At 49.1% G+C, this 9,362-nt stretch overlaps 1 non-coding gene across 1 annotated transcript; it reads left to right on the top strand.

Annotated features, from left to right (window-relative positions):
* Positions 1-8,687: 8,687 nt before the first annotated feature.
* TRNAV-CAC (transfer RNA valine (anticodon CAC)) lies at positions 8,688-8,760 on the top strand. Its single transcript has one exon. It is a non-coding gene; the product is annotated as a tRNA-Val (tRNA).
* The last annotated feature ends 602 nt before the right edge of the window (positions 8,761-9,362 follow it).

The raw sequence follows: 9,362 nt of genomic DNA, 5'->3' as shown, positions 1-9,362 counted from the left end.
GATCTGCGTCCTCTGTCTTCCGGCTTTGTCTCGTCATTGGTGGGCGGGGTCACATATGCAAAGCCAAGCGGCGAGATGCCGCCGGCCCTGCGTGCGCGCTCATAGACCAGTCTAGCCTTCACAGTGCAAATACAGACCCGACAGGGTGTCGGGTCTGTATTCGCATTGTGAAGGCTAGAACTGGTGTATGAGCGTGCATGCAGGGCCGGCGGCATCTCGCCGCTTGGCTTTGCATATGTGACCGCGGAATAACAGCATCGCTTCTGCCGCTGCTGGCTTCATGCAGGGCAGAAGCATAGAGATGTTGCTGGCTTCACCTGTGCTGGCGTCCGCCTCTCTATTACAGCGGATGCTGGGGAGTGTTAGACGCCGGCACAAGTGAAGTCAGCAACATCTCTATGCTTCTGCCCTGCATGAAGCAAGCAGCGGCAGAAGCGATGCTGCTATTCCGGGGCGGGGGGCGGAGGAGCGGAATAACAGCTCCTCCCTGTATTGGCGGCCCCTTCCCCCAAAGGGTAAACTACCCCCCCCTCCCACCAGGCTCGCTCCCGTGCACTTAGCCCCTCCTCCCTCCCCCTGAAAGCAGGTAGACACATCACTTGACTCAGGAGCAGCTAGGTCAGGGCTGTGGCCATAAAGTAAGATAGTGGCCAAACAAAGCAGTTTTGCTGAAGCAATGTATTTAGGAAAAGTCTTACATTCACATTAACAAGCATTATAGATAGGATCCTTGTGATGGGACAACCCCTTTAAGCCTGATGGGGAATGAAGTTAACATACCTCCCAACTTTCGAAGAACCGAAAGAGGGACAAAATGTGCGGCAAATTTAGCCCCACCCACTTTTGTGTTGACTCCGCCCATTCTCATTAATTTTTCATGTGCCCACACACAGTATAATCCTCCTGCAGTCACCCGTAAATTATATGTCCCCCCTCCATCTCTGCCCCCAGATTCATGTCCCCCCATCTCTGCCCAGATTCATGTCCCTCCATGTCTGCCCCCAGATTCATGTCCCCCCATCTCTGCCCCCAGATTCATGTCCCCCCTTCATCTCTGCCCCCAGATTCATGTCCCCCCTCCATCTCTGCCCCCAGATTCATGTCCCCCCATCTCTGCCCCCAGATTCATGTCCCCCCATCTCTGCCCCCAGATTCATGTCCTCTCCATCTCTGCCCCCAGATTCATGTCTCCACATCTCTGCCCCCAGATTCATGTCCCCCCATCTCTGCCCCCAGATTCATGTCCCCCCATCTCTGCCCCCAGATTCATGTCCCCCCCTCCATCTCTGCCCCCAGATTCATGTCTCCACATCTCTGCCCCCAGATTCATGTCCCTCCATCTCTGCCCCCAGATTCATGTCCCCCCTCCATCTCTGCCCCCAGATTCATGTCTCCACATTTCTGCCCCCAGATTAATGTCCCTCCATCTCTGCCCCCAGATTCATGTCTCCACATCTCTGCCCCCAGTGTCATGCCGTCCTCTCCTTCATCTGCCCCCAGTTTCACGTTCCACCTCAGTGTACACATTACACTTACCTTCTCCTCGCTCCCCTGCTCTCTCTCCGCGCCTCTCTCTCGCGCACAGTTGTAGACGCGATGTGACGTCATCACATCACGTCTACACAGCCAGTAGGTGGCGTGCAGCGGCGAAGCAAGGAGCTGAACTGTGACAGCTCCTTGCTTCAGCCGCATATGTGTTCAACTCAGATCTGCGTCCTCTGTCTTCCGGCTTTGTCTCGTCATTGGTGGGCGGGGTCACATATGCAAAGCCAAGCGGCGAGATGCCGCCGGCCCTGCGTGCGCGCTCATAGACCAGTCTAGCCTTCACAGTGCAAATACAGACCCGACAGGGTGTCGGGTCTGTATTCGCATTGTGAAGGCTAGAACTGGTGTATGAGCGTGCATGCAGGGCCGGCGGCATCTCGCCGCTTGGCTTTGCATATGTGACCTCGGAATAACAGCATCGCTTCTGCCGCTGCTGGCTTCATGCAGGGCAGAAGCATAGAGATGTTGCTGGCTTCACCTGTGCTGGCGTCCGCCTCTCTATTACAGCGGATGCTGGGGAGTGTTAGACGCCGGCACAAGTGAAGTCAGCAACATCTCTATGCTTCTGCCCTGCATGAAGCAAGCAGCGGCAGAAGCGATGCTGCTATTCCGGGGCGGGGGGCGGAGGAGCGGAATAACAGCTCCTCCCTGTATTGGCGGCCCCTTCCCCCAAAGGGTAAACTACCCCCCCCTCCCACCAGGCTCGCTCCCGTGCACTTAGCCCCTCCTCCCTCCCCCTGAAAGCAGGTAGACACATCACTTGACTCAGGAGCAGCTAGGTCAGGGCTGTGGCCATAAAGTAAGATAGTGGCCAAACAAAGCAGTTTTGCTGAAGCAATGTATTTAGGAAAAGTCTTACATTCACATTAACAAGCATTATAGATAGGATCCTTGTGATGGGACAACCCCTTTAAGCCTGATGGGGAATGAAGTTAACATACCTCCCAACTTTCGAAGAACCGAAAGAGGGACAAAATGTGCGGCAAATTTAGCCCCACCCACTTTTGTGTTGACTCCGCCCATTCTCATTAATTTTTCATGTGCCCACACACAGTATAATCCTCCTGCAGTCACCCGTAAATTATATGTCCCCCCTCCATCTCTGCCCCCAGATTCATGTCCCCCCATCTCTGCCCAGATTCATGTCCCTCCATGTCTGCCCCCAGATTCATGTCCCCCCATCTCTGCCCCCAGATTCATGTCCCCCCTCCATCTCTGCCCCCAGATTCATGTCCCCCCTCCATCTCTGCCCCCAGATTCATGTCCCCCCATCTCTGCCCCCAGATTCATGTCCCCCCATCTCTGCCCCCAGATTCATGTCCCCCCATCTCTGCCCCCAGATTCATGTCCTCTCCATCTCTGCCCCCAGATTCATGTCTCCACATCTCTGCCCCCAGATTCATGTCCCCCCATCTCTGCCCCCAGATTCATGTCCCCCCATCTCTGCCCCCAGATTCATGTCCCCCCCTCCATCTCTGCCCCCAGATTCATGTCTCCACATCTCTGCCCCCAGATTCATGTCCCTCCATCTCTGCCCCCAGATTCATGTCCCCCCTCCATCTCTGCCCCCAGATTCATGTCTCCACATCTCTGCCCCCAGATTAATGTCCCTCCATCTCTGCCCCCAGATTCATGTCTCCACATCTCTGCCCCCAGTGTCATGCCGTCCTCTCCTTCATCTGCCCCCAGTTTCACGTTCCACCTCAGTGTACACATTACACTTACCTTCTCCTCGCTCCCCTGCTCTCTCTCCGCGCCTCTCGCTCGCGCACAGTTGTAGACGCGATGTGACGTCATCACATCACGTCTACACAGCCAGTAGGTGGCGTGCAGCGGCGAAGCAAGGAGCTGAACTGTGACAGCTCCTTGCTTCAGCCGCATATGTGTTCAACTCAGATCTGCGTCCTCTGTCTTCCGGCTTTGTCTCGTCATTGGTGGGCGGGGTCACATATGCAAAGCCAAGCGGCGAGATGCCGCCGGCCCTGCGTGCGCGCTCATAGACCAGTCTAGCCTTCACAGTGCAAATACAGACCCGACAGGGTGTCGGGTCTGTATTCGCATTGTGAAGGCTAGAACTGGTGTATGAGCGTGCATGCAGGGCCGGCGGCATCTCGCCGCTTGGCTTTGCATATGTGACCGCGGAATAACAGCATCGCTTCTGCCGCTGCTGGCTTCATGCAGGGCAGAAGCATAGAGATGTTGCTGGCTTCACCTGTGCTGGCGTCCGCCTCTCTATTACAGCGGATGCTGGGGAGTGTTAGACGCCGGCACAAGTGAAGTCAGCAACATCTCTATGCTTCTGCCCTGCATGAAGCAAGCAGCGGCAGAAGCGATGCTGCTATTCCGGGGCGGGGGGCGGAGGAGCGGAATAACAGCTCCTCCCTGTATTGGCGGCCCCTTCCCCCAAAGGGTAAACTACCCCCCCCTCCCACCAGGCTCGCTCCCGTGCACTTAGCCCCTCCTCCCTCCCCCTGAAAGCAGGTAGACACATCACTTGACTCAGGAGCAGCTAGGTCAGGGCTGTGGCCATAAAGTAAGATAGTGGCCAAACAAAGCAGTTTTGCTGAAGCAATGTATTTAGGAAAAGTCTTACATTCACATTAACAAGCATTATAGATAGGATCCTTGTGATGGGACAACCCCTTTAAGCCTGATGGGGAATGAAGTTAACATACCTCCCAACTTTCGAAGAACCGAAAGAGGGACAAAATGTGCGGCAAATTTAGCCCCACCCACTTTTGTGTTGACTCCGCCCATTCTCATTAATTTTTCATGTGCCCACACACAGTATAATCCTCCTGCAGTCACCCGTAAATTATATGTCCCCCCTCCATCTCTGCCCCCAGATTCATGTCCCCCCATCTCTGCCCAGATTCATGTCCCTCCATGTCTGCCCCCAGATTCATGTCCCCCCATCTCTGCCCCCAGATTCATGTCCCCCCTTCATCTCTGCCCCCAGATTCATGTCCCCCCTCCATCTCTGCCCCCAGATTCATGTCCCCCCATCTCTGCCCCCAGATTCATGTCCCCCCATCTCTGCCCCCAGATTCATGTCCTCTCCATCTCTGCCCCCAGATTCATGTCTCCACATCTCTGCCCCCAGATTCATGTCCCCCCATCTCTGCCCCCAGATTCATGTCCCCCCATCTCTGCCCCCAGATTCATGTCCCCCCCTCCATCTCTGCCCCCAGATTCATGTCTCCACATCTCTGCCCCCAGATTCATGTCCCTCCATCTCTGCCCCCAGATTCATGTCCCCCCTCCATCTCTGCCCCCAGATTCATGTCTCCACATTTCTGCCCCCAGATTAATGTCCCTCCATCTCTGCCCCCAGATTCATGTCTCCACATCTCTGCCCCCAGTGTCATGCCGTCCTCTCCTTCATCTGCCCCCAGTTTCACGTTCCACCTCAGTGTACACATTACACTTACCTTCTCCTCGCTCCCCTGCTCTCTCTCCGCGCCTCTCTCTCGCGCACAGTTGTAGACGCGATGTGACGTCATCACATCACGTCTACACAGCCAGTAGGTGGCGTGCAGCGGCGAAGCAAGGAGCTGAACTGTGACAGCTCCTTGCTTCAGCCGCATATGTGTTCAACTCAGATCTGCGTCCTCTGGACGCAGATCTGAGTTGAAATCGAGACATACCTCCCTCCAACCGGGACCGCGGGACACGTCACCGGAATCATGAATGTCCCGCGGAAATCGAGACGGTTGGGAGGTATGAGTTAAGACCAATATAAGAATAAACAGACTTACAAGAGTGAGAATTAGAGGATCTTTACTGTTTCTGGCTGACCTTAGCTGGCAGCCATTTATAAATAGTCAGAGGAGTGGGAGTCAGACTGTGGGGTCTTAGTTGGAGTCAGAGTAGATGGTTTGGCCTACCGACTTCACAGCCCTGAATTTAACATTCTACCCTTATTCTGGTTCTGCCAAAACACATCATGCATACATATTATACATGCACAAGTAAGCAAATGTATATAAATAATGAGGAATAACAATAATATTATATTGTACACTCTTACCAATATCTGTAGTGCAGCGCCACCTGCTGGTAGCATTTATTCTTTTGGTTTCTTTGTATATTTTCTCCACAACCACATTCCAAAAGACCAACCATTTTCATTTTATCATCAACAGCCTTGTTTTTTTGTTTTTTTTTTGCAGGATTAGTTCTATTTTTAATGACACCTTTTTGGGATACATACCGTATAATGTGCAGAAGGATTTTTTTAAAAAATGTTTTGAGGACATTCTAATTTTATTGGCTACGATAATTATGGCAATTTCATGTCTATATAGATCGTTTACTTTTTTTTAGATTTCATTTGAGCAATAAATACATTTTTTGTAAATAACTTGTTCCTTGTGTCACTGTAGTACGAGATCTGTAAGGCGGGTTCACACCTGGGCTCGGTCTCCGCTTTCAGGTTTCCGTCTTCTGCCCAAGAAACTGGACAAGAGACAGAAACCGGCAGTCAGTTTTCAAAGTGTCGCCCGTGAGCATCTTCTGCCTCTCTGCTGCAAAACCATTTTTTTTAACCGGACACAAAGTCGGACATGCAGGACTTTGTGCCTGGTTAAAAATAAACACGGTTTCGACGCGGAGACCAGAAGACGCTCACGGGCGCACATTAGGTTTCCGTCTCCTGTCGGCAAAAGAAAGAAACCCACAAAGCGGAGACCGGGCGCAGATGTGAACCTGCCCTAACCTTTTCTATCAATCTTTATGAAGGCTTGCCCTATAAGGCCCCGTTCCCACGGAGTAACGCGCCGCTCATTTAGACACGTAAACACGTGTCAGAGCGTGGCGCTTCAAAACAGATCCCATTGACTTCAATGGGTGCCGGCTTACACGGGCTACACATTGAAATCAATGGGTTACAAAGCTTCCCATTGATTTCAATGTGTAGCACGCGTAAGCCGGCACCCATTGAAGTCAATGGGATCTGTTTTGAAGCGCCACGCTCTGACACGTGTTTACGTGTCTAAATGAGCGGCGCGTTACTCTGTGGGAACAGGGCCTAAGTTGTATTTTTCATTGGTCACATTTTGTAGTACTTAGAACTTATTGATCATAAAGTGATACCAATGAAAACTTCACAAGCCCTCACAAAGCTCCGCTCAAGGAAAAATGGCTAAGACTATGATAATACAAAAGAAATTATTTTACGCCAAACCACCAGTTTTTTTTACCCAAAGTCAATGGTTTGAAAAGGAATGGCTAATATACAGGAAACTCTTAGACATTTCCTTCTGTTAAATCCACAATTGACTTTGGCTTAAAAAAAAAAAAAAATGCAGAATTTTTTTGTTGCAGATTTTGCTGCAGTTTTTTGAGCCAAAGCCAGGAATGGATTAAGCAGAAGGTACAAGTATAGGAACTTCCTATATATTTCCCATTCATATTGTAGACATTCTTGGCTACTTTTGTACAATGTGGGGACTTAGCCTAACCCTGGGGCTCCACGTTGTAAAAACGCCGCATTTTACAGTATCTGCAAAGTGGATCGGGTTCCGGTTACTCTCTTTCACACATTGCAAAAAAAAATCCACAGCGGAAATGCTGCGATTTCACAAACTGTTTTGTAAATCGCAGCATGTCAATTATACCTGAGGAATCCCTGGCGGTGTATCTATAGGTATAATAGGGGCAGAAAGTCTGCAGAGGACTTTCTGTTACAATTATATCTATGGGAAAGCCGGCGTTTGCTTAGATATAATTGACATGCTGCAATTTCCAAAACCGCGCTGGTTATGGAAATCGCAGCCTGTCCGCAAAGTGAGCATGGGATTTGTATGAATCCTATCCACTTTGCAGTTACTGTAAAACGCTGCAACTTTCTGTGGAAAGTGCTGTGGAAAAAAACACATTACACTTCTGCTGCGATCTTTTCTGCAGCGCATTTCAACTGCGGCTCGCTACATGGGGTCATAGCCTTAGGCCGGGGACCCACGGGCAGTAAATGCTTGCCCACGACATAAAAGCCGCAGGAAAAATCGCAGCGTTTTACAGTAATTGCAAAGTGGATAGGATTCATGCAAATCCCATGCTTACTTTACGGACAGGCTGCAATTTCCATAACCGGCACGGTTTTGGAAATTGCAGCATGTCAGTTATATCTACGCAAACGCCGGCGGCTTTCCAATAGATATAATTGTAACAGAAAGTCCACAGAGGAAAACTCTGCAAACTTTCTGTTCAAAGCGCTGCGGGAAGAACCAAGATGCGTTCCTGCCGCATTCCTGTTCCTGTTTTTCTCGCAGCACTTTAGCACTGCAGATCGTCTGGGGTCTTAGCCTTAAAGTATTTAGCCTGAGCCTTGGCGTGTATTTTTGCAAAATACACATTTAAAAATAAGACTCCCATTGACTTCAATGATATTTTTTACACGTGTAAAAATACGCCTGTAAAATGTCATTGAAGTCAATGGGAGTCTTATTTTTACATGTGTATTTTTACACGTGTATTTTGCAAAAATACACGCGTTTACTCCGCGTGAAGGCTCTGGTCCCTGGCAATAGCTGTACAGCACCAACTGACATTATACAGGGCACAGTACATAGAGCCAATATACTGCCATACATCACCTATGGCATACATTACCTATATACTGCTTGCCTAGTAGTCCCCAGAGATCTCTTTATTTTACTTATTGCCCATACAGTGTCTATAACAATGCCAACACGATACCCACATGCCCTCCTCACAGAGCAGCCATAATCCGCACACCCCTCCTTCCCTCACAGTGACTCTACCGTCCTGCACTGTACACCATAGTCATGCTGCCCCCTACTGGTGTATGTGCCGCAGGTCAGCTTCTGATAGAACGTCCCCATCCTGACGTGAATCATGGACTGAACTAACGAGGTGTTTCTGCAATAGGCAGTGAAACCTAGACAATGGTTGCCTCGGATCATACCATTCATGTGCTTTTATCATGTATTTAGGAAGGCACACATAACGCCTCATAAAACATCACAGTAAAAGCGCTGTTCTCAGTATATAACCGGCTATTAAAATAGGCAGACAAATATATAATAATCACTTTAAACCATAAAATTATAAGAATTAAATAATGGTACATTCCACATGGTAGTATCATCCACCAAAACAGTACACTAAGTAACAACTTGGTTTCCGTAGTGTAGTGGTTATCACGTTCGCCTCACACGCGAAAGGTCCCCGGTTCGATCCCGGGCGGAAACACTTGTTTTTGAGAATGTGACATGTATGATTTGATTTTTTTACTCTCAGATCTTCTTATAATTCTAACATAAAAAATGGTTTCCTTATTTCATAAAAATTCTATATTGAAATAAAATGTTATACATAAGGCTAAGACCATTATATCTATTGTTATACAGTAGATGGCGCCCTACACCATGCATAACAATGTCAGTAGATCATGGGCTGTAGTAGCAGTCGCCACCTATAGGGTAACACACAGTGTAATTATTATTATTATAGATTATATCATATTTTATATATTATATTACACTAATTTGTATACTCATTTCTTGTAGTGTGTTGCTTATATAATTTTCCGTAAATTGATCATGGAGATAAGTAACATTTAGGCTGAGCCCCATGTCGTGAAAGTCTGCAGCGGAAAAGCTGTGTTTTCATAATGACCCGTGTTAGTGAAAAATCACAGCATGTCAATCATACCTGCGGAAATTTTGTCATAGAGTCGGAAAGTTTGTAGAGGAAAACTCAGGAAAAACGCCGAAGTCTGCGGAAAAACTGGGATACATTGCTGTTTTTATCTGCATTTTTTCTTTGCTGTATTTTACTACATGGGGCCTTAC

The sequence above is a fragment of the Leptodactylus fuscus genome, chromosome 5 (genome assembly GCF_031893055.1).
Source record: "Leptodactylus fuscus isolate aLepFus1 chromosome 5, aLepFus1.hap2, whole genome shotgun sequence".
NCBI lineage: Eukaryota > Metazoa > Chordata > Amphibia > Anura > Leptodactylidae > Leptodactylus > Leptodactylus fuscus.
Note: the sequence above shows the minus strand (reverse complement) of the source record. Positions and strands in the feature narration are given on the sequence as shown.